This window comes from Serinus canaria, chromosome 2, assembly GCF_022539315.1.
Source record: "Serinus canaria isolate serCan28SL12 chromosome 2, serCan2020, whole genome shotgun sequence".
Lineage (NCBI taxonomy): Eukaryota > Metazoa > Chordata > Aves > Passeriformes > Fringillidae > Serinus > Serinus canaria.
In genome coordinates, this window is record NC_066315.1 from 1,990,969 (window position 1) to 2,018,368 (window position 27,400).

A 27,400-nucleotide genomic window follows, 5' to 3' on the forward strand; every position below is an offset into this window, starting at 1 on the left:
AGGAATGACCAGGAGCCAGGGATTGTGTCCATCCCATGGGAATGACCAGGATCCAAGGATTGTGTCCATCCCATGGGAATGACCAGGAGCCAGGGATTGTGTCCATCCCACAGGAAGACTGGGATCCAGGGATTGTGTCCTGTCCATCCCCTGGGAATGACCTCAGGCAGTTCCCAACCCAGCAGCCAGCTGCAGCCAGGGGTGCCAGGGCCACTCCAGGAGCAGCAATGACCCGTGGGCTCTGCCACAGGACGTTCCTAAAGCCACTGGGCTCCCTCCCAAGTGGAATACCCTCCCAGCTGGAATAACCTTTGTGTTCAACCACACAAAGGATCCCTCTCAGCTCCCCCTCACCCAGAGCTCTGACAAATCACTTTGCCCTCCTGGTGCGTGTCACAATGAGCTTGTCACCCTCCCTCGGTGACACCATCCCAAAACCCCTCCTCCCCCTCCTGGCCAGCCTCTGGTGGCCAGAGCCAGCCCACAAACCCTCGGGATGTGTGGATGACCTCTCCCTGCAAGCATCCCCATCCCACCACGGTGCCACAGAGGAGGGCTCAGCTCTCCAGGCCCTGAACCAAGAACCTCCTGTACTTGCTGCAAAGCCACAGGGCTCCCTGACCATCTGAAGGTTTCTTTAATTAAAACTAGAAATCAAACTCTCAAAATAGATATGACTCTATTTTGGGCTGAGTCCTGGGTTTGATTTCGTCCTGGTCAAATTGTCTCCTTCTCTTCCACTGGCTGGGAGCCTTTTGCCCCCAGTGGAATCAATTTATTATAAAAGTGCTAAAGAGCAGAGAAATAACTCCTGAAATAATGGGACAGGACACAGGAGTCAGCTAAATTGCTGGAGTTTTAGTGCTCCTGCCCACAACGTATTTGTCACCACAGAGTGTGGAGTGCTGAGGGCCTGAAACACTTCTGGTGCAGCAGGCAAGCTGCTAAGGACAACAAAGCAAAGGCCCTTAAAACCATGGATGTTAGAAAACCAGGAATGGCAGATTTCTTATTGACATTGGGGAAACTGAGGCAAGACCTGACTTGTCAGAAGGAAGATTAAAGTCTCTTCAATGCACTAAATCCTTTATCTTTGTTGTAAATCAAATGATAAATGGGTGAGCAGGAATATTGCTAACACTGACTTCTAATTTAATTGTTTGGAAAAGCTCCTGGGAAAATCTGGGCCAGAAGAAAGGTGTTCCCAACCTCTGTTTTCACAAGGCTGAAGGCTGAGGGGTGCAAAGCCTTCCAAGATGAATGTAATGCAAACATCATCTGCACCAGGAACAGAGGTTGTGTCTGCCCATCCCAGAAGTGTCCAAAGTTGGAGAGAGCTTGGAGCAGCCTGGGATAGTGGGAGGTGTCCCTGGCCATGGCAGGGGATGGAACAAGACAACCTCTAATGTCCTTTTCAACCCAGACCTTTGATTCTTTCATCTAAATCCAATGCTGTTGGAGCCCTGGCTGCTGAGAATTCCAGACTTTCTGTGCTGCCAGGCACTGACCCCCAGGAGAACACTGCACTGACCTGAGGGCCTGGAGAAGCTTCCAGAATGGAATGGCAGAACTGGGATTGTGGGTGTGGAGTTGGGATAGAAGTGTGTGATATCCCAGGGTGGGAAACTCAGAGTTTGAGGGTTTAGAATGCAGTGATGGATATAAAGCAAGGTGGGGGTTTTGGGGTGGGGGCTGCTCCTTCTTTTCCTTCTTCTTCTCCTTCTCCTTCTTCTTCTTCTCCTTCTCCTTCTCCTTCTTCTTCTTCTTCTCTTCTTCTTCTTCTCCTTATTCACCTTTTTCTGTATGGGATTGGGTGGTTTTGTGTAATTGGACAGAAAAGTCTGTATTTCAGACTTTAGGTGATTAATTATTCCATTAAAAGTGAAAATAATTTAGGTGTCATTTCTTAATTGGATATTAAGAAATATCCAATTAAGAATTAATTATCCTTAAACAACCTTGCAGCTAGAGCTGGTTTGCCATTTTGTGCCTTGTTAGTGACAGGCTGCAGAACTCGCTGCTGTGAGACTGTAACACAGATAAGAAAAAATAAACATCTAAACCTGAATGTGAAATCCTGTCTTGAGAGCTTCAATCTCTGCTTTGACAGAGGCAGAAGAAAGAGGCCCAAAACTGGCACTGTGGTTTCCCTAAAACCCAACAGCAATCCATGAGGGGCCTGAGGCCATAAGCCATTAACTACACCACCCATCCAAAGAACCAGGGGATAAAATCCAACCTCAGCTGTCCTGGGAGGCAAATCCAGGGCACATCTGGCTGAGGATAAACCACCCCAGGCTGGGGTGAAAACCAAAATCAGGCTTGAACAGCGACATTCCACCTTTTCCCAGCCTTGGGATGGGAGAAGGGGAAAAGGAAATAATTTAGGACATTGAAGGGCTGGAGCATGTCCAGAGAAGGGAACAGAGCTGGGAAGGGTCTGGAGCACCAGGAGGGGCTGAGGGAGCTGGGAAGGGGCTCAGCCAGGAGCAAAGGAGGCTCAGGGGGACCTTGTGGCTCTGCACAGCTCCTGCCAGGAGGGGACAGCCGGGGAGTCAGGCTGTGCTCCAGGGAACAGGGACAGGAGCAGAGGGAACGGCCTCAGGCTGGGCCAGGGGAGGTTTAGGTTGGATATTAAGGAAAATGTTTTCCCTGAAGGGGTTGTCAGGCACTGGAACTGGCTGCCCAGGGAAGTGGTTGAGCAGCCATTCCTGGAGGAATTTAAAATATGTGTGGATTCGGCACTTGGGGACAGGGTTCAGTCATGGCCTTGGCAGTGCTGGGGGAATGGTTGGACTTGATGATCTTGGAGCTCTTTTCCAGCTGGGAATGATTCTGTGATTCTCTTTGCTTTCCTTTATTTGGTTTGCTTTGGTTTTCCTCGAGGTTCAGAAATGGGGATGGCTTTCTCCACAAATCCACACTTAATCAGGGTCAGAGCGCCGTGCCTCTTCCCACTTCCCAACCACTGCGTCTGCTCTGCAGAACACCATTCATTAACCCCTGCACCAGAGCAGGGTTTGGCTGCTCTCTGAATCCCTGGACAATTAGAGATGTAAAGGATGACACAGCCCCTGAGTGTACTGGGAAATGGGCTGAGACCACAAATTTGTTTCACGTCAGTCACCACCAACACTCCAGAGCCTTTGGCCTCTGCTACCAAAACAGGCTGCTCCAAGCTAGGAGAAAAACAGCCGAGGGATATTTTCTATTTTTCACAATAAAAGTGGATCCAACTCCTTTGGTGGCACTGCTTGGTTGTCAATACTGGGACCCTTTCTTAGAATCTCCACAGATGGAATAAAAACAAACACTGACGTTTCTTTTCTGGCCAGGTGCAAACCAAATAACAGGATGTGTTTATCAGGAATTGCTTTCACAGCCATCTTTCCAAGGCAAATGCAAGTTAGAGGGAATTCTCTTAAGGGCCAGATCCAAGCCTGGGATTCCCAGCTGGATCCCAGCTCAGTGACACTGGATGTGATCAGCAACACAAATATAACAAAGCAGCAAAGCAGGAAATCTGAAAGAAAGGCCAAGACTAGACTTTTAACTGGTTCTTGAGAGTAATTTCCTAAATTCCACCTTTAATGGGAAGTGTGGGATCAGCTGGGATGAAAGCAAAGGTTACACCTCACTGCTGAGCCTGTGCTGAGCTGCCTGTAAAGTGATCAGAGGAGGACGTTAATTACTTCATTAAAGTGCTTTGTGCTCTCTCTGGGTGAGGATGTACCCGGGAATTGCAGTGGGATCAAAGGCAGGAGAAGTCTGGAGCCAGTCTGGACGAGGGAGAAGCAGAAGAGGCCCTTGATGGCAGCTGTGCCTCAGGAACCATTCCTCGTGGAATACCCTTCCCAGCTGGAATAACTTGGTTGTTCAACCACACCAAAGGATCCCTCTCAGCTCCCCTCACCCAGAGCTCTTGACAATCACTTGCCCTCCTGTGTGCGTGTTGTCAACTGAGGCTTGTCACCTCCACTCCATGGTGACACCATCCCAAAACCCATCCTCCCCCTCCTGGCCAGCCTCTGAGTGGCCAGAGCCGCACACAAACCCTCGGGATTTGGTGGATGACCTCTCCCATGAGAATACCAATCCCACCACGGCTTTGCACAGAGGAGGGCTCAGCTCTCCAGGCCCCTGAACAAAGAACCTCCTTTGTACTTGGCTGCAAAGCCAACAGGAAGCTACCCTGACATCCTGAAGGTTTTCTTTAATTAAAATCTACTAAAAAATCAAACTCTCAAAATAGAGATGACTCGATTGTGGCGGCTGAGGTCCTTCTGGCGTTTTTTGATGTAGTCTGGTCAAATTGTCTCCTTCTCTTCCACGGCTGAGGAGCCGTTTGCCCCCAGTGGAATCATCAATTTAGTATAAAAGTGCCTAATACTTAAAAAGAGCAGGGAGAAATATAACTCCTGACATAATGGGACAGGACATCAGGAGGCAGCTAAATTGTTGGAGTTGTTTAGTTTTTGAGTTTTAGTGCTCTGCCCACAAGTCTTTTGTCCACCCAGAGTGTGGTGGAGTGGGCTGAGGGCCTCTGAAACAATTCTGGTTGCAAGCGGGCAAGCAGGGCAAAGCTGATAAGGACAACAAAGCAAAGGACCCTTAAAAAACCTATGGATTGGTAGCAAACCAGGAATGGCAGATTCGTATTGCCATGGGGAGGAAGGAAACTGAGGCCACCAAAACAAGACCTCCTGACTTGTCAGAAGGGGAAAGAGATTTTAAAGTTCTTTCAGCATAAATCCTGATCTTTGTTGTAAACAAATGATACAATGGGGTGGTGTGGTTGGTTACTCGTTGTAGCCTGTGAGCACGACTATTGCTAACATTGACTTCCTAATAATTTAAGGTTGTTGGAAAGCTCCTGGGAGGAAAATCTGGGCCAGAGAGAAAGGAAAAGAAAGGGTTGATTACCCCCAACCTCTGTTTCACCAAGGCTTGAAGGCTGAGGGGTTGCAAAGCCTTCCAAGGAGTGAATGTTATAATGCAAAATTCATTTGGCACCAGGAAAGGGTTGTGTCTGCCCCTACAAGAAGTGTCCAAAGTTGGAGAGGAGCTTGGTGGAGCAGCACTGGGATAGTGGGAGAGGTTGTCCCGGCCACATGGCAGGGAGGGGGGATGGAAAGGGGATTGGAACAAGACAACCTCTAATGTATTTTCAACCAGACCTTGTGATTCTTTCATCTAAATTACAATGCTGTGGAGCCCTGGCTGCTGAGAATCCCAAGGATGTACTTGTGCCTGTTGCCAGGCATTCTCAATCTGACCCCCAGGAGAAGGGAAGGGTGAGACACTGCACTGACTGAGGGGCTCTGGAGAAGCTTCCCGAATGGAATGGCAGCAGGAGCGACAGAATGGATTGGGATTTGTGGGTTTTGTGGAGTTGGGGATTAAGGAAGTTTCGGGGGATAGAAGGTTTGGTTGATTATCCAGGGTGGGAAACTCAGAGTTTGGGGTTTTAGGTTGGGGTTTAGAATGCAGAGAGTGACGGATAGGGGACGGAGTATTTAAGCAAGGGGGGGGTGGGGGCGGGGGGGTGCTCAGGTGTGTGTCTGCATAAGGTATTTTCATTATTCTTATCCGTAGCAGAGTCTCACTGAGCAGGAGACGGAATAAGGAGGAGGAGCGCGAGAGGGGAGGCGGAGAAGCGATGAAAGGGGGAGGGGGTATGGGATGGGTGGGTTTTGTTTGGTTTTTGGTTTTTGTCTGTAAATTGGACCAGAAGAGAAGAAAGAAGTCTGTATTAGGGACTTCTTTCGGTGGATTAATTATTCCATTGTAAAAGTGAAAAAATAATTTAGGTGTCATTTCTTAATGGGATATTGAAGAACTATCCCAATTTTAAGAATTAATTATCTCTTAAAAACCTTGCAGATAGAGCTGGTTTTGCATTTGGGCATTGTTAAGTCTGACGGTGCCAGAACAGAGAACTCGTGCCGTTGTGATGTGTGGAGACTGTAACACAGTAGAAAAAATAACATCTATTAAACCTGATGTGAAATCCTGTCTGAGACCTCAATCTAGGTTTGAAGACCAGCGGCAGAAAGAAGGAAAGATGGCCCAAAACTGGCACTGTGGTTTCCCTAAAACCCAACAGCAATCCATGAGGGGCCTCTGAGGCCCATAAGCCATTAACTACACACCCATCCAAAGAACCAGGGGATATTGAAAATATAGGAAATTTATCATAAAATCCAACCTCAGCTGTCCTGGGAGGCAAAAAATTCCAGAAGGGCACATATGGATGAGGATAACCAACCCTGGCTGGGCGTGTTTGCTGGGTGAAAACCAAAATCGGCGTTGAAAAGCGACATTCACCTTTTCCCAGCCTTGGATGGGAGACGGGAAAAGGGGAAAAAAAGGAAAAAATAATTTAGACATTGTGAAGGGGCTGGAGCAGGTCCAGAGAGGAATGGGAACAGAGCCGGGAAGGGGGAAAAGGGTCTTATTCTGGAGCCAGCACCAGGAGGGGCTGTCGTGAGGGGGGAAGCTGGAAGAAGGGGCTCAGCCTGAAGCAAAGGAGGCGGCTCAGGGGGACCTTGTGTGGCTTGCACAGCTCTGCCAGAGAGGGGACCGCCGGGGGGAGTCAGGCGTGATCCAGGGAACAGGGACAGGAAGCAGAGGGAACAGCTAGGGCGGGCCAGGGGGGAGGTTGAGGTTTAGGGTGGATATATTAAGGCAAAGATGTTTCCTGGGGGGTTGGTGTCAGGCACAACGGAAACGGGCTGCCCAGGGATAGGGAAGTGGCTTTTTTGAGCAGCAACATCCTGGAGGAATTTTTTTTAAATTTTAAAATATGTTGTGGATTCGGCATTGGGGACAGGGTTCAAGTCTGGCCTTGGACCAGAGAGTCGTGCTGGGGGGGGCATGGTTGGACGTGATGTGATCTTGGAATCTTATGGAGCTCTCTTTTCAGCTGGGAAAATGATTATGTGATTGATTCTTGTGCTTTACTTTTATTTGGTTTGCTTTGGTTTTTCCTCGAGGTTCAGGAAATGGGGGAGATAGGCTTTCTCCCACAAATCCACACTTAAATCAGGGTCAGGGGCGCCGTTTTTTGTTTGTGCTATTCCCAACTCCCAAACCACTGCGTCTGCTCTGCCCAGAACACCATCATTAACCCCGCACCAGAGCCAGAAGCAGGGTTTTGGCTGTGCTCTCTCTGGAAGCCCTGGACAATTAAGAGATGTAAAGGATGGACACAGCCCCCCCAGAGGTGTACTGGGAATGGGCGACTGTGATGGGATGACGACCACAAATTTGGTTTTCATGTCAAGTCACCACCAACACTTCCAGAGCCTTTGGCCTCCTTGCTTAACCAAAAAAGGCTACCTCCAAGATAGGAGGGGGGGGGGGGGGGAAAAACAGCCGAGGGATATTTCTATGTTCACAAAAAAGTGGGATCCAACCCCTTCGGTGGCACTGCTTGGTTTGTCACCATGCTTGGTTGTCAATAAGGGCTGGGGGACCCTTTCTTTAGAATCTCACGATGGAATTATAAAATATAAAAACAAAACACTGACGTTTCTTGATCTGGCCAGGGTGTGCAAACCAAAATAAATAAAAGGATATTTGTGTTTATAGGAATTTGCTGTCACATCCATCTTCTCCAAGGCAATGCAAAGTAAGGGGAATTTCTATTAAGGGCCAGATCCAAGCCTGGGATGATTCCCAAGCTGGATCCCAGCTCAGTGACACTGGAAATGTTGTTGGATTGGTGTGATCAGCAACACAAAATAACAAAGCAGCAAAGCAGGGGAAATCGAAAGGAAAGGCACAAAAAAAAGACTAGAATTTTTTTAACTGTTACTTGAGAAGGTAATTTCTTTAAATTACCTGTAAGGGAAGGTGTTGTGGGGAATTCAGCTGGATGAAAGCAAAGGTACACCTCACATGCTGAGCCTGTGTTACGTGTGCCGGAGCTGCACTGGAAAGTGTGATCAGAGGAGGGAGGACGTGCGTGATTACTTCATTAACGTGCTTTTGTGCTCTTCGGGTGGGAGATTCCACGGGAGGGACATGCAGTGGGATAAAAGGCAGGGAGAGGAAGAAGTCTGGCGCCAGTCAGTCTGCCGAGGGAGAAAGAAGAGGGGAGGGGAGAAAGAAGGGAGAAGCAGAAGAGAACAGAGAAGATAAGAGAGAAGAGGCGAAGAAGAGAGAAAGAGAGAGGACCTTGATGGCAGCCTTGGTGCCTCAGGAACCATTCCTGCTCAGATCCTTGGGACTTACTTCCAGGGGATCTTTCACACCCTCCCCTTCAAACACAAAACATCCACAAGTACAAATACAACACGAGTGACTTTTCTTTAAGATCCATCCCAACTATCCCTCCGAAAACAAACTCTGATATGACAACGGATCCCACCATGACCAGGATGTGCCACACAGTCACCTTTGCCTGGGATTCTGGTTGATGGTGAGACCAGGACACACTCACCGCACCCTCTGAATCTCCTTCACACTTCGATTCTGCGATTTACAGTTTTCCTACATCCTGCAGCTCTTAGGTGGTTTTTATCAAGTCCAGATTCACAAATGTTTCCTTGTTTAAATAAAAAAAATACATGAGCCCATGTTTGGGAAAGAAGAAGAAGAAAAGGAAAGGAAACGTGAAGGGAAGGGAAGCAAGAGAAGAGAAGAGAAAGGACTAGAAAAAGAAAGGAAAAACATTTTCTCGACCGTCCAAAATCCCAGGACTAGAACGCACAACACAAGTAAACAAACAAAACGGCCAAGTCTTTTCGGAGAATTCTCCATCCTAACACCACCCCACAAACCCACACAAAAACAGAGCCTCAAAGCCACTTTCATGACAATTTATGAGATGGAACCCATCCACAGAGAACGTGATTGAAGAGAGATGTCTGATGCTTCGACGAAGAGAATTTAGAGGGTAGCACGACAACGATGGAGAACAGAGCTTAAGCAAGAGAACCTGCAGTAAAAATTGAGAAGAAAGGGTATGACGTAAAAACTGAGCTCTCAAGAGAAACGAGAGAAGATGGAAGGAGATGCGAAGGAGGGTAGAACACGCGAGAACGAGAAGAGGAGAAGAGAAAGAGAATGACGAAATCATCCGACACACGCCCTCAAGTGAGGAAAGAGAAGTGAGAAGACGAAGAGGGGAAGAGAGAGGAGAGGCAATCAGAAAGAGAAAATAGAGAGAAGAGGATGACGAGAAGGCAAGAGAGAGCAAAGAGCACACCCCCATCCTCGTTTCTCCTTTTCTGAGATGAACCAGAACAGACAGGGTGAGAACGTGTGACAGGAAATGAACAGTCGAAGAAAAAAGAGAGAAGAAGTAAGAGAAGACGTATTATCAGAAGGTGTGGAAGGATAGGTCTGCGCAATAGAGACATCGAGAACTGAAGAACGAGATCAGATTAGAACTATCGGACGAAGATTGCAGAATGGCTCGGAGGCCTATAACCTGCTCAGCGAGCGAACCTGGAAAAGGGAAGAGTAATATTTCGAGAAGAAGCGAGAGAGTTGAAAGCTTAGATGTGAGAATTTTTCCTAGAAGTGCCACATACAGAGGAGAGAAAGAAGTTGAATGAGAAATCGCAGAACCGTACTCGCATAAAGAGAAGAGACAGAGAAGGCAAGAGAATCACCCAGGGGAAATAAGGGGGGGGGTAAGACGAGTTATTGATCGAGAGAGGAGAATAGAGCAAGCATAAGTCGAATGCAGACGAATGAGCTAGTGAAAGTCTGAGCAGAAGAGAGCCAAGACGCGAACGCCTTCAGAGAAGGAATGAGAACAACGAGCGACAGAGAATGACGAAGAGAATTGAGAAGAGAATCTGAACCTTCTCTCTTCAACGCGAAGACTAACAGAGAAGAGACTATGAGAAAAGAACATCTTTACCCCTTATCACCCTCCAACCCCAACACGAGAAAGAGAGAGAAAGAAGAGCGGAAAGAGAATTTTGAGAGAGAACAGAAGAAAGAGAAGAGACCTAAACACACCAGACAAGCCGAACCGACCCGAATCGCTACGCGTGAAGTTAAGAGAAATATTGAGCGGGCGAAATTATACGAGAATACGAGAAAGAGTGATTAGGGAGCCGGTTCAAAGAGAAGAGGATGCTTAAGAGAAGCACATTGGCCTGACATGATGAAAGCGGATCAAGAGAAACAGTGAACACAGAGCAGAAAATATCCGACAAGTAATCACCCACCCCCACGATAAAGTCTGCCGGACCCAAGTGCAGAGGCACACGCTGATGCACCAAAGAGACTTATCAGCAGCCAGTAACTTACCATTATCGACGGACCTGGGAAGAAGCCAAGAGACTTCGTCCCAGAGTCACATGAGCAAACAGCTCGCTATAATCCTGGAGAACGACCAAGTCTACAACCGGAAATGAGAAGTAGAAAAGGAAGAGAAATGAGAAGAGAATCCCTGAGAGAGATAATAGAGAGAAGAGCGATAAGAGAACGACGATACTGGAAGGGTGAAGGCGGCGAGAATGAAGACATCGTAGAAGTTGCGCACCGAGAAAGAGGGAGCAAGAGAAGGATGCGATAGACAGCGTAGTGCCAGACCAAGAAGATGATTGAGATGAGGAAGAGCAAATTGGCTAGACGGGAACACGGAGAAAGAGAAAGCTGAGTGGAAAAAGCCGAGACCACACCGAGAAGAGGAAGAGACAAGACGAAGGAGGAAGGAAGACGAAAGAAAGCAAGAGAGAAGGAGAGAGAAACGAAGGAAGAGAAGGAGTAAGAGAAGAGAAAGAGGAAGAGAAAAGAGAAGAGGCAAAGAGAGAAGGAGAAAAGGAAGAAAGAGAATGAGAAGAAGACAAGAGGAAGAGAAGAAAGAACCGAAGAAGAGCGAAAGAAAGGAGAAGAGCAACAGAAAGAAGAAAAGAGAAGGAAAGAAGAAGGAAAGAAGAGGAAGAAGAGAGAAAGGATAGAAAGGAGAAAGAAGAGGAAGAAGAGGAAAGATAAGGGAAAGAGAAGGAGAAAAGAAAAGAAGAAAGCAAGAAAGAAAAGAGGAAAGAAAGAGAAGAAGAAGAAGGCAGAAAGAAGAGAGAAGAGAGAAAGAGAAGAGAAAGAAAGAAGAGAAAGAGAAGAAGAAGAAAAGAAAAGAAAAGGAAAAGAAAGAAAAAGAAAAAGAAAAGAAAAGGAAGAAAAAAGAAAGAAAAGAAAAAGAAAGAAAAGAAAAGAAAAGAAAGAAAAGAAAGAAAAGGAAAAGAAAGAAAGAAAGAAAGAAAAGAGAAAGAAAAAGAAGAAGCCCCACCACAAAATCTCCTGCAAAGACCAAATATGGTGTATTCTGTTTCCTTCCTTTTCACCACTCACCCTGGTCCATCACAGCTGGAATTATTTTTGTGGTTTCAGTTGTCCCTAGGAAATTCCCAAGGAATAAAACAGCCAATAACCCACATCAGGTTTTATGTAGAATCCAGGATTTGGAATAGGTGAAAGATCTGGGGGGAAGTTCTGCTCTCTGATGAGCAGTAACTTTTTAGTTATTATCATCCCAATTAGTACCCCTGAAAAGATTTGACTTCTGTCCTTGCCAGAGGATCTAAGACAGGCAATAGCAGAATAAATTAAGAAAAACATCATTTTGGGTTTTTTTCTTCAGTTCAGCACTGAACCAACCCCAGTGGGGGAGGCTGGAGGAGATTCCTCCACTGTTGCTGTGGTCTGTTAGTGCTGGGCTTCACCAGAGCCTTTAAGGTCTCCACTTTAATCTCACATTCCCAACAGCATCCAGCTCCCAAACCTGCTCTGTGCCAGGGCTGGAGGAAAGGAGTCATTGTCCCAGAATAATCCCCATTCCTCATTCCCCTGGGTCCTGCCATGCCACAGCCCCAGGCTCAGGTTATTCCATGTCCCTTCAGCTTCTCCACGCCCTGTGTGAGGTCCTGCTGGAGCTGAGGCTGGAGCACAGCCAAGGTGTCAAGGGGACCCCTTCCCTGGGAGCTGCTGAGTGGAATGTCCTGGGTTTGTGAGCCCTGGAGCAATCCTGGGGCTCCAGGCCTCACGAGCACCTTCAATCAGGGATTTCCATTTCCAGCCCTCCCTGCTTTTTATGGCACTGCCTTCCCACGGCTGGGCAGGAGAAAGGCTGTCACTGCCAGCAGGTCCCTGCAGGTCACTGGAGTTGCTGGGCTGGGGGCTAAACTTATCTCTAATGCTCAGAGTGGAGCCTCCAGCAGATTCCTGATGAGGATTTTGGAAATCTGAGCATGAAAAAAGACCTCTCAAATATTCCAGCTCGATCCGAACTTGGTGTAAAACAGGATTTGTGTAACTTAGTGTTAGGGTGGAGGGATTCTCATGGAAAAGTTCTGCAGATATTCCCAAAAAAATCCAGGGCAGTAAGAGATGGGAATCTGTGGGACATGGTTCTAATATCTGAGGTATTTCTAATTTATTGATTAAATAAATCAATATATTGATTAATTTATTGGTAAATCAATACATTGATTAATTTATCTACTCTTTTATCTATCACTTGAACAGCTCTAGACACCAACGCTGCTCTTTCCCAGCACAGCTTGTGCCCAAGCCTGCCTTGCACCAGCAGCAGATGGAATTGCAGAGGATGAATTCCCCCAGCAGGGAGGGGGCCAAGGTGCACCCAGGAATTTCCCCCGAAAGCTCCAGGACTCCACCAGCCTTCCCAGACACCTCCACATCCTCCAGCTCCCAAAGCTGCAGCCCAAAGAGCCTGAGGCTTTGTGCAGCCCCTCTGCTGCCCTGAGGGGAACAAGAAAGGCATTTTGTCTGCTTGTCCCTTAATTCTGTGGGCAAACATTCCCCACACCACCCAGCTGGGCTGGGGAGAATGGCTGCAGGCACCACCTCGCATTTGCCCTATGGATTAGTTGGTAATTGCTGGGTGCCTCAAATGCAGAAGGGCTCCTGACTGCTGTGCATGGCAGGACAAGGCTTGGTCTTTATTTAATTTATTGGCCATTATTATTTTCCTCCCCCTTTCTCACCCTGAGCTGTTTCCTAAATCCTTTTTCTCAGGAGGGAGAGGGAGGCAGGGGAGGGTTGTGGGGTTTTCATTAACAAAGCCCTGTGAGCCCAAGAGTGACTTTGGAAGGCAGGATGTTGACCTTTATGGCTCCTAATGCCACGTTACAACATCTAATCCCACATTCCAGGCTGGAAAATGGGGAAAGGATGGGCAGGAGAGAAAATGCCACTCATTGTGCAAAGTGCTCCGAAGGAAACGGAGGTCATTGCAAGGGAGGGGCAGAGACCTGGCAAAAAAAAAAAATAAAAATGGAACAAAACTAGATTTGGGTGGATTTTTTCTGGGGTTGTGCAGATATTTCCAAGGCACAGAGGAGCTCTGGAACGATTTACCTTAATGAGAATTTATTTTCCTCTCCTTGACTTCACATCACTCCCCACACCCTCCCAAAATCCATTTTCCTATGACTCTCATCAAGCATTTATCACCCAGGAGGCGAGGGCAGGGCAAAGCTGCCCCAACCAGAGCCAGGGAAGAGCTGGACAGGAGGTGGGTAAGGATAAATGCAGGCTGGGAAAGCTGGAGCTGCTCATCCTGCAGAAGGGAAAGCTCCCAGGAGACCTTAGAGCCTCTTCCAGCCTGGAGGGAGCTTCCAAGAGAGCTGGAGAGGGACTTTGGACAAGGGCTTGGAGTGACAGGAAAAGGGGGAATGACTTTAAGCTGGAAGTGGGTAGGTTTAGATTAAATATTAAGAAGTTCTTCACTATAAAGGTGAAGAATCCTGGCACAGGGTGCCCAGAGCAGCTGTGGCTGCCCCTGGATCCTTGGAATTGTTCAAGGCTGGGTTGGACAGGGCTTGGAGCAGCCTGGGATAGTGGGAGGTGTCCCTGCCCATGGCAGGGGTGGCACTGGAGGATCTGTAAGGTCCCTTCCACCCCAAAGCACCTAACATTGTATGAACAGCCCTTCCTTCGGGATGACAAGCGGGAAAACCCCGTTTGTTTTTCCCTGTGGGAAAACCAATAATGCAGGAGGAGAAGCAAACCTCTCCCTGAGTCCAGGGGAGCAAACAGGCTCACCCCAGCCACCCATCCCAAAGGGTGACAGTGTCCAGGACAAGCCAGCTCTGTCCCCGTTATCTCCCCCAAATATTTCCCTCCTTGTACATTGTATGGGTGCTAAATTCTGATTGTCAGTCCGTGCATGTCTGAGCAAAACATCCCTGAAAGTCCTGCTTCAAGGCACTGTCACACACATAAACAGGGAGGTGGGGAAAAGAGGGATTTGGGCAGAGCAACCCTAAATAACCAATCAGACATCAGCCAAAAAAGAAGAAAAAAAAAAAAAAAGAAAGTTGGAAATTTATAAATTTGAAAGTCAACACTGATACCTGTGACCTAAAACATCTGAAAAGTTTGGTTTGTATCCAAAAAGAGCCAGGGATGTTTCCAGCACAGCCTTTCCCACTGGTGCTGACTGGGACATTACAACTGCCTGACCGTGGGCTGGGTATTTCTTACAGGGCTTTTCTACCAGCAGCAGTGACAAAGCAAGGAGCAGTGACACAATTTGTCAGAATCTTGGTGGCTGTCGAGCTCCTGAGAGGTTTTAATCTGAAAGTTTGTTTTTCCTGTAAAAAGATGGAAATATCACGTGAAAATAATTTGATTTTGATAACACTTTATCCTAGGAAAATACACCCAATAGAAAATTGATGCTTTAAGAATAAAATTTCCTTGTCTGCCGTGTGCAGGGTGGAATGATTCATGTTATTCAAGCAATCTGGGGGAGAGAGAGGCTGAGGGAGGGGATTAACTTCTTGGGAAAGTTTACAGTGTTTTTTAGGTTACAGAATTCTCTCCAAAGCCAGGGGCAGATCCCACACATTTTGTGTGCCTTCCAGTCTGCCCCTCCGTGCTGATACATCCCCACGTGGAAACCCAGACATCCAACTCATAATTAGAGCTCATTACTGCAGCCTCAGGAAGGCTCCTGGTGTCTTTCTTAGAGCCCTGGCTCTGCTCTGGGGGCAAGTGAGAAGCAGAGGTTGTGGCTGGAGATCTGAGAGCTGGGGACGAGCACACTGCTGGAAAATCACCCCTTGGTCCCTTCCCTTGATCCCATCCCGGCTCCTCTGCTCAGACACCCCGCTTTTAAACCATTGTTTGGTTTATGTTCATGTGAATTAAACAAAACAACCCGAAGCCAATCAGCCCTGAGTAGCTTTGGGCTCGCTCCCTCTCCTCAAGGGGCTCTGCACACCAGGGCTCTGCTGGCAGCACGGCCAAAACCAAAGGACAATCCAACTCCAGGTTCCCTTGTAAATGAAACATTCCCTTCCAGGTCGTGGGTTCTGCTCCAAACCAGACTGTGAATCCACCAAGGGCTCGGGGAAAGAGTTCAGTGCTGTGGCCCAGCTCCCTGAAGATCCCCCTCGCTCCGTGGATTTCAGGGATGCCGACCCCATGAACTCCTGCCTCGGGATGGGAACGTCCTGATTTTTCACCAGGTCTGCAGAGTGGGGGAGGGATGTTTGTTATTCTGGAGGAATTTTATTATTTTTTCCTGGATTCACCACAGCACAGAGGCTTGGAGGAGCTCGTTGCTTTGCTAATGTGTGGTTTGCAACAGGAGCTGCGGGAAGGCTCCTTGAGGGAAAACCAAGCTGGATTCGGGAATGAGCCAAGCCCAAGTGTTTGGGAGGGAAGAGGATGAGGAGTGGGGATGGGGAGAGGCAAAGGAAGGTAATAAGAGCTGTGTGTGGTACTTCCACACAGGAAAAAAACTCCTGAGGAGCGGATTTGGGATGCCTCCCTTTGGAAACAGTTGAAAAAAGGGAGCAGAAGGCTGCATTTAAGAAGAGGTTAGAAATGTTTAAAGAGCAAATAGACCCAAAAAACCCCAAACCATGTCCTTGAGGGCTCCTCTCCCATCAGCATTCCCATTCCAGGAGAGCACACTGGGTAAGGCTACGTGACCAGTGAATGTGTCCTGACCCCAGCTGCACCACAAGAATAATAGAACTCAGATTGTGCTTTCCTCTGCTAGAGTTCAGAGCACTTTATGGGAAAAGTTGTGTTTTCCACAAAAAAATGTTCTCCAACAGGAACTGGAACCGGGAAAACAAAACAAAACAAACCCCAACTTTCAGAAATTTTCCATCTAAAATATAGAAATGGGAGGGAGAAACATTTTAAAGAGGGGGAAACCAAAGTTTTGCTTAAAACCAAAACATTTCATTTCTGAGAAAAAAAAAAAAAAAAAAAAGAAAAAAGAAAAAGCCAAGGCCACGGGGGAGGTTCAAGTGGCTTGTCCAGAATCCCACTGGGGACTTGCACCTACATCTCCTAAGCCACAAGCGAGTCTGTCTTCAGTTAAACTGCAACATCAACAGTGATTTCAGGCAAATACTGAAAAATGAGTCCAGCTTGACTGGTGAAGGCGCCGGGCTCTAAACCAGCCTCTGGAAGAGCTCTGCTTGCCCACACACGTTCCTCAGCCCTGGGGTGGAACAGCAGAGAGGGCAGGAAGAGCCCAGAGAGAGCATTGACCCCTCTGAACGCCCATAAAACTTTCCCAAGGCTCCCAAATCCCTGCTGCTCCACTCAGGCAGCTCCTGGGAATGAGTTCCCATGGATGACAGCGAGTTTTGGCTCCCCCAGCACCTCCAGGTTTCCTCCTGAGCAAACAGCAAATCCTGCACGGAGTTTTCCCGGAGCACACGGATCATGGAGGCTCTCGAGATGTCATCTGCCACTTCAGAGGGACAAGGAGAGCCAAGAATAGCAGAAAGCCAGAGCAGCACATACCCCTGGGTGCTCTACAGCTGTGCTCCAGCCGAAGACCTGTAATTTTCACACCATTTCTCACCACCCTACATTCAGACAAGCCTGTTTTCCCAGCTCTGCGGTCTGAACACCCAGATCTCCAATTTTTACATTGTCTTCTCACTCCAAAGGGTTGGCAGAGCCCGGAGGCAAAGGGCTTTCAGCGTGCTGGGCTTCTTGCTCTGATTTATATTGGCTCCTGGAATTAATTCTTCTGTTTAATAATTATCTCATTAAGCAAAAAGTGGTGAAAAATACCCAAGCAGCGACATGGATGGGCTGATGGATGTTCCACGGTGGTTTTACCACACAACAGCTCTGAGTGAGGTGGGACTCTGAGAGCTGGAGAGGAAACCACAGTGGAGTGAGGTGGAAAAAGTCAATTCTGCCTTTCTACCTCCTTTCCACCTCCTCTTTTTGTGGGAGGGGTGAAGAGATCTTTGAAACTTTCAGTCCTTTCCCATCTTTTCAAGCTAAACCTGCTCACTCCTCCAGCTGATAGAGGTAGAGAGGTCATTTGTGCAATCAAAATTTTAAAAAGGGGGGGAAAAAAGGAGGAGTTCTTTACTTGGAAGGTAAATTTGTAGATTGGCTGTTGGACCATCTGTGCAGTGACCAAGGTAACTCATCTCTCAGCTGGACCCAGTCACATTCCAGCAATACCCTCACCCTAAATGAAGCAAATCTCTTCCAGATGGAGAGATTTCCAAAGAATTTTACACCTCAAACCAGCATGAGGTGTAACCAATCTAATCTTTCATCCAGTGGGACAGCAGAGGATACAGAAAAACACCTCGTAAGGTGGAATTATTTTCCTGACTTGGTGGGAGTTGGAGCAGAAGTGTTGGATCTGCAATGAGACCTTGACACAAAAGCCAAAGCTTGGTCTCTGCAGGAGGATTTTGTTGCTTTGGGCTGAGGATGGATTGTTCAGACACAGCAGTGTGGGATCTTGCCAGTGAATCCAATCTCCGAGGTTTTCAAACCAAAATGGGTTTAGATATTTAGATTTTACTTATTTTTCCCTTGGTATCTAAGTGAGTTGAGGTGCTGAAGACTCAGTGAGTGCTCTTTCTAAACCTCTTGCAGACTTCTGGAAGTCGTGCTGGAACCAGCTCTGCAGCCAGCCCTGAAACACAGCCTGGCAAGAGAAGGGTTAACACAGCACCTGAGGCAAATCTCCAAAATGCAAATGGATTAAAAGTCAGAATTCTGTGTTATTTACTGGCAGATGCAGGCTCAGAGGAACATCATCCTTTACCAGTGCCACTGGCCCATAACTCATTGCATTCAATGATGCCTTGAGAGGCTGACCTAGAGCAGAGGCTGGGCAGAGCTAAAGGATAAAGCAGGGATTGATTCCAAGGATCTCCTCCATGGATGCACCTTGGGCAGCAGCAGAGCCCAGCCAGGGCTGCACCCAAGATGACCCAAAATGGCCCCAAAATGCACCAGCGCTCCCGGGGTCTCTCCCTGGGATCAGCTCTGCTCCATTCCCACCTTGCAGTTCATTGTCCCAGCCCAGCTTTAGCCCAGGCACTCCCACCCTGCTTGTTTTTCTCTCTCCAGCCCACGGGGTTTGTGCTCCTGGGCTGAGATTGGGCTCATTTGTCCTTGGTGCCCAGCTGGAGCAGGAATTGTTTTGTCTCCCTGCTCTGAGCACAGAGCTCACCATGCCCTGATGGGAAGCTCAGACCCACACACTAAAGCAGCTCAGAACCTGAAAATATAAAAGCCAAACCTGAGGGATCATCAAATCCTCTCAGGCTCAGGAATTTCACAGAGCAGGTTCTTGGTGTGAATATCTGCAGTTTTTTTGAAGATGGGTCTGTCATAGACACCTAAAAACAAGCTCCACCTGAGGAAAACACCTGCCAGGAACTGAAAGCAAAGAGAAACTGCAGATTGGCCAGGTCTGTCAGGGATGTCTTCTCCAAACTCCAGCTAATCAGGATCAATGGAATATCTGTCTCCCTGGATTCCAGTGAGGGGCCCATCCCAATCCTCTGGGTGACAGCCCTTGTGAGAGATGAGGGATGAAGGTCAGCTCCAAGGATTCCTCTCTCAGAGGAGGAAAATGTTGTTGGTGCCACTCTGGCAGCCAAAATGTTCCTTGGGCTCTGCAGGGATCTGCTGGGAATCATCTTCTGCCCTTTTTGTCCTCTTTTTGGAGTGGGAATGCTGTCTGGGAGGGACTGCAGATCCAACACTCCCCCATCTCAGCAAGGCACTTCCCAAAGGGCTCTCTCACCCCCTAAGGATGTCCATGGGTATCTGTGCTGAGCCAACAGATTTTGAATCAAGATCTAAAGCAAATGGAATTCACTCTTCCAGGTACTGCAGCCATCCCTAAAGCACCATGATGCACATCCTGGAACATCTGGGGTGGAGGGGAAGAAAAATGCTTTTTGAGAGAGGGTCCCAGTGATTGGAACAAAAAGAAAACTGCACTAATTTAAATTAGGATCAGGCTTGCTCAGAAAATCAAATAGACGCCAAAATCTATTTATCAATCCACATCTGAACTTTTCTTTTACTCTTAAAAAAAAATTAAAGGAAAAAATCCCAGTTTGGCTTGGACTGAACCGAGTTGAGTACGAAGACCAAAAGCAGTCACTAATTAATGGTGTCTCGTTTGCTGGTATTTATGCACCATAAAAATTAATAAGGGACTTCTCTGGGAAAATAAATGGTTAGCTGGAAAGCCAGCTCTGGCCTTTGGTTTTTTTTCCTGTTACTCATAACTCCTCTGTGAGATTCCTTGAAACTTTGAGCTGGTTCCTCCCCAGGAACTTTTAGCAACTTCCCAGAGCCAGGGATTCAAACGAGGAATTGAGGCAGCCTCCCTGATATCAGTGGAGAGAGACTGGGTGTAAAATTTAACTGTTCATGCTGATTTCCAGACCTCACATTCTCAAAAAGAAAAAAAAAATCAGGAAGAGCACAGGCAAAATTTTCAGAAGCTGTGGATTTAGGTAAATCTATACCTGTAATGTTCTGCAGTTTAGGATTGAGGCACCAAACTTTTATTTTTAACAGTGGTAATCACCTGTAGTGGTCACATGGAAGGCAGCAAGTGTTTCCTTTCCTACAAAAGGTCCAAAACTTGGGAACACCTCCAGTGAGCAATGGAGTCTTACACTGATATTTAGTTTTGTCCAGTTTCCTCCTATAATCCATTCTGGCAAGACATAAAATATCAGCTTAATCCTTTAAACAACATGGCTGGGATTAAATGTTGTATCTGAGCTGAAAACTTCTGCTTTCCAGGAGGTTTAGATGTGGAAACAAGAGGAGAAAGCCACTCATGCAGCACAGAAGAGATCTGGAGCACAAGCAAAGACCAAAAACTGGGATATCAGATATTACCCGCCTTGTTGGTGGAATTCCCAAATTCTTTATCAGCCTCTCAGTCCCTCAAGAGGCAAATCCATCCCACCAGCACCATTCCCACTGGTGGAAGTGACCTCCAGCAGCCTGGGGGGCTGGAGAGGGGAGAGAGAGCACAGGAAACCTTGGGGGGGCATCAGCAGAGCTCGGTGGAGGTGGAGAAAATGAACCCAGGAGAAAATGAACCCAGGAGAAAAGGAACCCAGGAGAAAAGGAACCCAGGAGAAAATGAACCCAGGAGAAAATGAACCCAGGAGAAAAGGAACCCAGGAGAAAAGGAACCCAGGAGAAAAGGAACCCAGGAGAAAATGAATCCAGGAGAAAAGGAACCCAGGAGAAAATGAACCCAGGAGAAAATGAACGCAGGAGAAAATGAACCCAGGAGAAAAGGAACCCAGGAGAAAAGGAACCCAGGAGAAAAGGAACCCAGGAGAAAATGAACCCAGGAGAAAAGGAACCCAGGTGAAAATGAACCCAGGAGAAAATGAACCCAGGAGAAAAGGAACCCAGGAGAAAATGAACCCAGGAGAAAATGAACCCAGGAGAAAAGGAACCCAGGAGAAAATGAATCCAGGAGAAAAGGAACCCAGGAGAAAAGGAACCCAGGAGAAAAGGAACCCAGGTGAAAATGAACCCAGGAGCTCAGTTTTAGGGCTTCAAAACCACCTCTGACTGCACATCCTTGCACAGCAAACGGGAGCCTCAGGTGGAATATCCTGGGTCAAATCTCCATCTGGATTAAGCAGGGATAGCTCTGGACATTGTCAGAGCTCTTCTGGTTGATATCAGCCCAGAGCTGGCCCAGGATCCTCTTGATGTTTGTTTTGTTGTTTTTGTGGGGTTTTTTCTTCTGTACATGTCTTGGCTTGAACAGACAGGTGTCTGCTAAGGAAGGCAAGAGCATCATTTGAAATGGAAAATGTAATCTCCTTCCCTCCAAATTATAATTTTGGGATTATTTTTTAATAATTATAATTTAATGAAATGCAATCATAATTTGATTACTTATTAAATAATTATAATTTCTTTATAATTTAATGAATACATTCAATTAAATTTTTAATATAATTTTGAAATTAGGGAGCTCTCAGGAAAATATATGGGAGTAGGAATAACAGTTCTTTAATAGGAAAAATAAAAATTAAAAAAAAAATAAATTCAGTAATACAAAACATCACAGCCAGAGTCAGACCATGCCCTGGCCCCTGTGTGTCAGGGTGGTGGCACAGTCCCATCCCAGGGGGGCTCAGGCTGGTGGCACAGTCCCATCCCAGGGGGGCTCAGGGTGGTGGCACAGTCCCATCCCAGGGGGCTCAGGTGGTGGCACAGTCCCATCCCAGGGGGGCTCAGGCTGGTGGCACAGTCCCATCCCAGGGGGGCTCAGGCTGGTGGCACAGTCCCATCCCAGAGTGGCTCAGGGTGGGGGCACAGTCCCATCCCAGGGGGCTCAGGCTGGTGGCACAGTCCCATCCCAGGGGGCTCAGGGTGGTGGCACAGTCCCATCCCAGGGGGCTCAGGGTGGTGGCACAGTCCCATCCCAGGGGGCTCAGGGTGGTGGCACAGTCCCATCCCAGGGGGGCTCAGGGTGGTGGCACAGTCCCATCCCAGGGGGCTCAGGGTGGTGGCACAGTCCCATCCCAGGGGGGCTCAGGTGGTGGCACAGTCCCATCCCAGGGGGGCTCAGGGTGGTGGCACAGTCCCATCCCAGGGGGGCTCAGGGTGGTGGCACAGTCCCATCCCAGGGGGGCTCAGCCCTCCTGCAGTGCCAGCTGTGGCTCTGCTGGAGCAGGGATCCTGCACAAGGGGGGAGTTTTCCTCTGCAGCTCCAGGGCTGCTGGAGATGGGCCTGCTCTCCCTCTGGGAATGCAGGGCAGCAGAAAGCTGCTCCTCTGGGAATGCAGGGGGCAAAGGCTGCTGGGCTGTTCCCAGGGCAGGTTGGATCCAGGTAGGAATGCTTGGCTCCTCCCCTGGGCGCAGCATCTCCCCATGGGATGGTGGAATTTGATCAGCCCTGCAGGGACACTCAGTGGCCATGGACAGCAGATAATTAATGATTAATGGCCCCTGAACAGATTTCCTGGGGGAGGATGGGCTGTGGGAGAGATAAAGAAAAACTGCCCCATGAACAGGAGAGAACTGCCCCAGCTCTGACAGATGGGGACAGAACACAAATCCCCAGCCACATCTTGCATTTCCAACCTAAGACAGTACAATTCTCCTGGAATCTTCAATTCCAGCTTTTCCCCTTAATGAATCCTCTTCGTGCAGCAGCCCAGCCCTGGAGAAGGAATCCTGCTTGGGCATTTCTAGGCAGCCAGGGCTGCTTTGAGGCCTGTGGAGAGCAGCGGGTGTTTGGCTGGGGATGAAAGCAGGAACGAACAATGCTGGTTTATTCCTGATGTTTTGCTGCAATATTTCAGTGATGTCAGAGCCAAACCTTCAGAAAAAAATATATATGTAGTACACAGGGTTGGGTCCAGTGGCTGGATTAAAAGAACAGGATTATTTTGATTACCTTGATTTAGAGCACCAGCGGTGCTGAATCATGTTCAGCCAAAGAAACATCACGGAGGCAAAATTTACTCCTCTGTGCAGAGAAAAGCAGGAGAGGAGGAAGGCAGGGAGGAAAGAAAAATGACTCTGAATCAAAAGATGAAAATATACACCAGTTCAACATTTTCTTCTCGTAATGATTTTCTTTCTTAAGCAGGCAACCACAAAAGACAGAGATGTTTAATCCATTAAAAGTGCAGATTTCTGGACAGAATAATCCGAGTTTTGTCAAGCCACCAGCCTGCTTCTCCCTGGGTGGGCCCAGGCTGGGGCAGGAATAGCTTTTATTTGATTCCCTCAGAACAGGTCAGTGTGCACAGGCTTTGGGGATGGTATCAATAACTTTTCCTGGCAGGTGGTCAACAGGAGCACGGGGGGAAATGGATTTTCATCAGGGAGTAGCACAAAAACCTGAATTTTATCTGGCACCACGGTGGCAAGAGGGAGGATGACTCTGGGGAGAGGGATGAAGTTCTGCTTCTCTTTGAATGTCACCAGTCATTCCCATTTTCTTCAAAGGCTGGAAAGGCAGAAGATTCCCCCACTTTTTGCAACACGTGGATTTATGGAGAGAGGTTTGACAGCCTGGCTCGAGTCAGAGCAGTGCAAATCACCTCTGGTGAAAGAGGGACTTTCCTTGAGTGTTAGCACAGGCAAGGACAAGGAGTGGGTGAAAATCTCTCCTGTCCCTTGATCCTCTCCTCTGGAATAGGGAGGACAAGACCAGGATCACTGCATGGCAGAATTTATGTACAGACACTGAGGGCTTGAGTGGAAAATAACGAGAGGAGAGGAGAGGAGAGGAGAGGAGAGGAGAGGAGAGGAGAGGAGAGGAGAGGAGAGGAGAGGAGAGGAGAGGAGAGGAGAGGAGAGGCAGAGGAGAGGAGAGGAGAGGAGAGGAGAGGAGAGGAGAGGAGAGGAGCGGAGAGGAGAGGAGAGGAGAGGAGAGGAGAGGAGAGGAGAGGAGAGGAGAGGAGAGGAGAGGAGAGGAGAGGAGAGGAGAGGAGAGGAGAGGAGAGGAGAGGAGAGGAGAGGAGAGGAGAGGAGAGGAGAGGAGAGGAGAGGAGATGTAATCCAGGCTTTGCTGTCATGGCATGAGCTCCACCAACCCATCACCCTCCCTCCAGCACTGGCCTGTGTGAGGCTGCAAATCATCTTGGACATGGGAGGTTCTAAATTCCAATTTCAGCAGATCCTTGGTCACTTTTCTTGGTAGCAGCTCTTGGGCTGTTCTCCCACGGGCCTCATGCCTCTGATATTTTTTAACAAGTGCTCAGGGAGCTCAGTTTTGTCTTGAGGTAAGAAAAGTGTGTGAAAGCTCTTAAAAAAGGGGCATATTTACGGCACTTGGAAAAAAAAAATGTGTTTTCCTACTCATATTATTTATATCTTCTACTTTCATTTGCACACAGGCTGGCACAAATGTAGAGTCACAGGATCACAGAATCATTTGGGTTGGAAAAGGCCTTTGAGATTATAAAGTCCAACTGTTAACCTTGACAAAAGCAAAGAGGTTTTGCCCCTCTCCCCTTTGGGAGAAAAAAAGAAACCCCACCAAAACAAAACCTCAAGCAAACATACAAAACATCATTTATTAAGTAATTATAATTATAATTTAATTACAATTTAATAAATAAATATGATCTCATTTTAAATTATAATTTTGAAATTAAGGGGCTTTCAGGCAAAGATATGGGAGCAGGAATAACAGTTCTTTATTAGGGAAGAAGGAAAAACAAAAAATAAATAAAACCAAATCAAATCCAAACCAAACCAGATCAAAAAGAAAGTGCCAAAAAACCTGAAAACAAAACCCCAAGAATTACAAGTTTCAGTCAAAACTTCAGTTAAAGACGATTTCCATATTAAAAAATAATTCTGGTCTCATCAAAATAATCATTTCTATTGCAACAAGGAGAAGGAGCAGCCCTGATGTCCCCCAAGCCCCCAGCACAGCAGAGCTGAGGAATTGTGATCCAAAATAGAAATGCTCCATCTACAGAGCTGGACTCTGCTGATCCTTGTGGTTCCCTTCCAGCTCAGGATATTCCACAATTCCCAAGTCCCCAAGAGGTCTCCACACTGAATCCAGGGCTGCCATTTATCCCAGCCTCTGGAGAGAGCAAACAGCAAAGCCCCCACACTGCTGCACCCACTCTGGCAAGGGATACAGGGCCAGGGGGAGAAGAAGGAAGGACAGACAGACAGACAGACAGACAGAGGTTGAAGGCTGGGATTCCCTGGAAGGAAACTCAAGGGAAATCCCTTCTGGGGATTCCAGGAATCTGGCTGTGGGTCCTTCCTCACCAAAGTCATCCTAACCCTCTCCCTGTGTTCCTGCCTGACTTTGGGAGGTGCCAGGTTCATCCCACCATGGGATTCACACAGAAGAACAACAACCAGCCCCTTATTCCCAAGGATCTGAGGGTCAACCTTGGCTGCAGAGGCGCTGTGAATGAATGGACACATTCCTGGCCTGATCAAGCCAATCCTGATGGATAAAGCCCTCCTGATGGAGGGACAGGACTGCCAGGTACAGGGACAAACCTCGTGATGTGGTCCCAAAGCCACACCTGACCACGGGGCTTTGGGGGATGGAGCAGATCTTGCAATGGTCCCATGGGAAAGGGATCCTCACGGCTGAGGATTTTCCCAGAAAGGCTCCAAGTGCCCCCAAAACCTTGTGCATTACCCAGGCATTAAACCACACACAAACTGAGCCCCCGAGGACATGGAATTAATTGCTCATTTCCCAGAAACCTCAGGCAGTTTGTCACAGGCAAATAAAGAGAATAATGGATCATGGGGGAAAATCATAATTAGGTTCACCAAACGTAGCCCAGGCTTCTGTTTTTGTTTCAAATATCACTTCCACCAAAGGAGGAGTATTTTGTGTTTCTATGATTTCCTGAGTAAAATTGGGAGGAAATCGTAAAATGCTAAAAAACGCCCACAAATTAAAAATACTTCTTATCTTGACATGAAAATATTATTCAGAATCTCTGTGGATTGTTTTACTAATTTCCAAAATGGATGATCAAATACTGAGTGATCCCTCCACGGCTGCCAATATTTTTAATAGGCATCTTAGTCAATGTTAGTACAGCTGTCCTTTCAAATCAACTCTTCTGGTGACTCACACTTGGACTGGGAGATTTCCCGAGGTTTTATCTGCTCTTGGTGGGCCCGTCCTTGGATCCCAGCACACGAGAGAGAGAGAGAGAGAGAGAGCAGGAGGTTCCTCCTCATCCAAAACACACAACCCACGGCGCAGCGAAAAGGACACACACCATTAAAAGAGGCAGGAAAAGAAGGGAAAAGGGAAAAAAAAAAAAAAAAAAAAAAAAAAAAAAAAGACCAGCGGGGTCATTTCGTGCTCCGGCGGATCGGCATTTTTATGTAAAACTCTTGGAATGTCATATTCCTGCAGCCACCCTCCAGCCTTACTCATGGCGAGCTCACATCACCTGTTTCCCCTTGGAGTTGACATTTCCAAGGGAGCTTTGGCTCCCTGACGTGCAGTTGGAAAACTGAAAGGCAAGAAAGTCTCCACGTTCTGGAGAAAACAGAAGAAACTCTGCTGCTTTGCAAAGCCTCACGGAAACGTCAACAGCCAACGGAAAGGGAGACGAGGAGGCCGTGAGACACTCACCCTCCTGCAGAAAACAACTGGCAATGTTCATTTGAGGAGTTAATAGTCGTTTCAGGCATTTTATTTCTCAGATTGAACTTTTCCCAAGTCCGTTTGACTGAAGGTTCCAGGAAATTTAGTAGTGCATCGACAGAGGGAGAAAACTTTGCCCTCGAAAAATCTCATTTTTCAGGTGGAAAAGTGCTTTTTGACCCCAGCTGTGACACGAGAGAGGTTTTGAGTCAATAGCTGGAGTTTTGTTACTGCCCAGATTGCTCTTAGTACTGAAAAAAAAAAAAAAAATTAGAAAACTAAGGAGAAGTCTCTGTGCTGAATAATTTTGAAGCCTCCAGTAGCTTGAAATATCTCCAAACCTATTAAACCCTGAAACCAAAATAAACATTTTGTCCTCCCTTCATGGAAGCATAAAGAATGTCTGAAGGCAACCCGTCCACTTGCCTGCCAATCCCAAACTGCCCTCAAGAACATATTCTCCGGGGCTTTGTCAAATCAGCTTCAACATTCCTCAAGCAACAGGGGGTTCTTCCACGTTCCTGGAAAGGCTTTTCCACAATCTGGTCCCGGTCCTGTTCAAAAGCACCACGGAGCACCCGTTACCTGTGAGTGCTGGGGCTGGAGAGGAATCCAACTTTCCGTTCTGTGGTAAATCCCATGCTTTCAAATGTCTTTCCAGTCTGGATGCAAGGGAAAGCAAAATATTTTCAAGATTTCCTACTAAAACAGGGGAAAAGGACACTTGCAGTTGATATAAATGTCAATAAAGACAAAATTCGGGGCTGAGTTGAGGGTTATTGTTTTTATATAAACAACGTGCTGCAGCATCTAAAAAAACATAGGAACAAAAACACTTCCTGAAAGGGAGAACCAAGACTTTTCTTTGTAGAGAAAGCTTGTCAGAGTTGCTGTTTACAAACCATATCAGTTTTATCAAATGGGCTTTTTCCAACGGGAAAACATTCCTGCAGAAAATTTCCCACTGGCTCGCAAGCAGGGCTCTGCAATATCAAGGTCACAAGGAGTGGGTTTTGT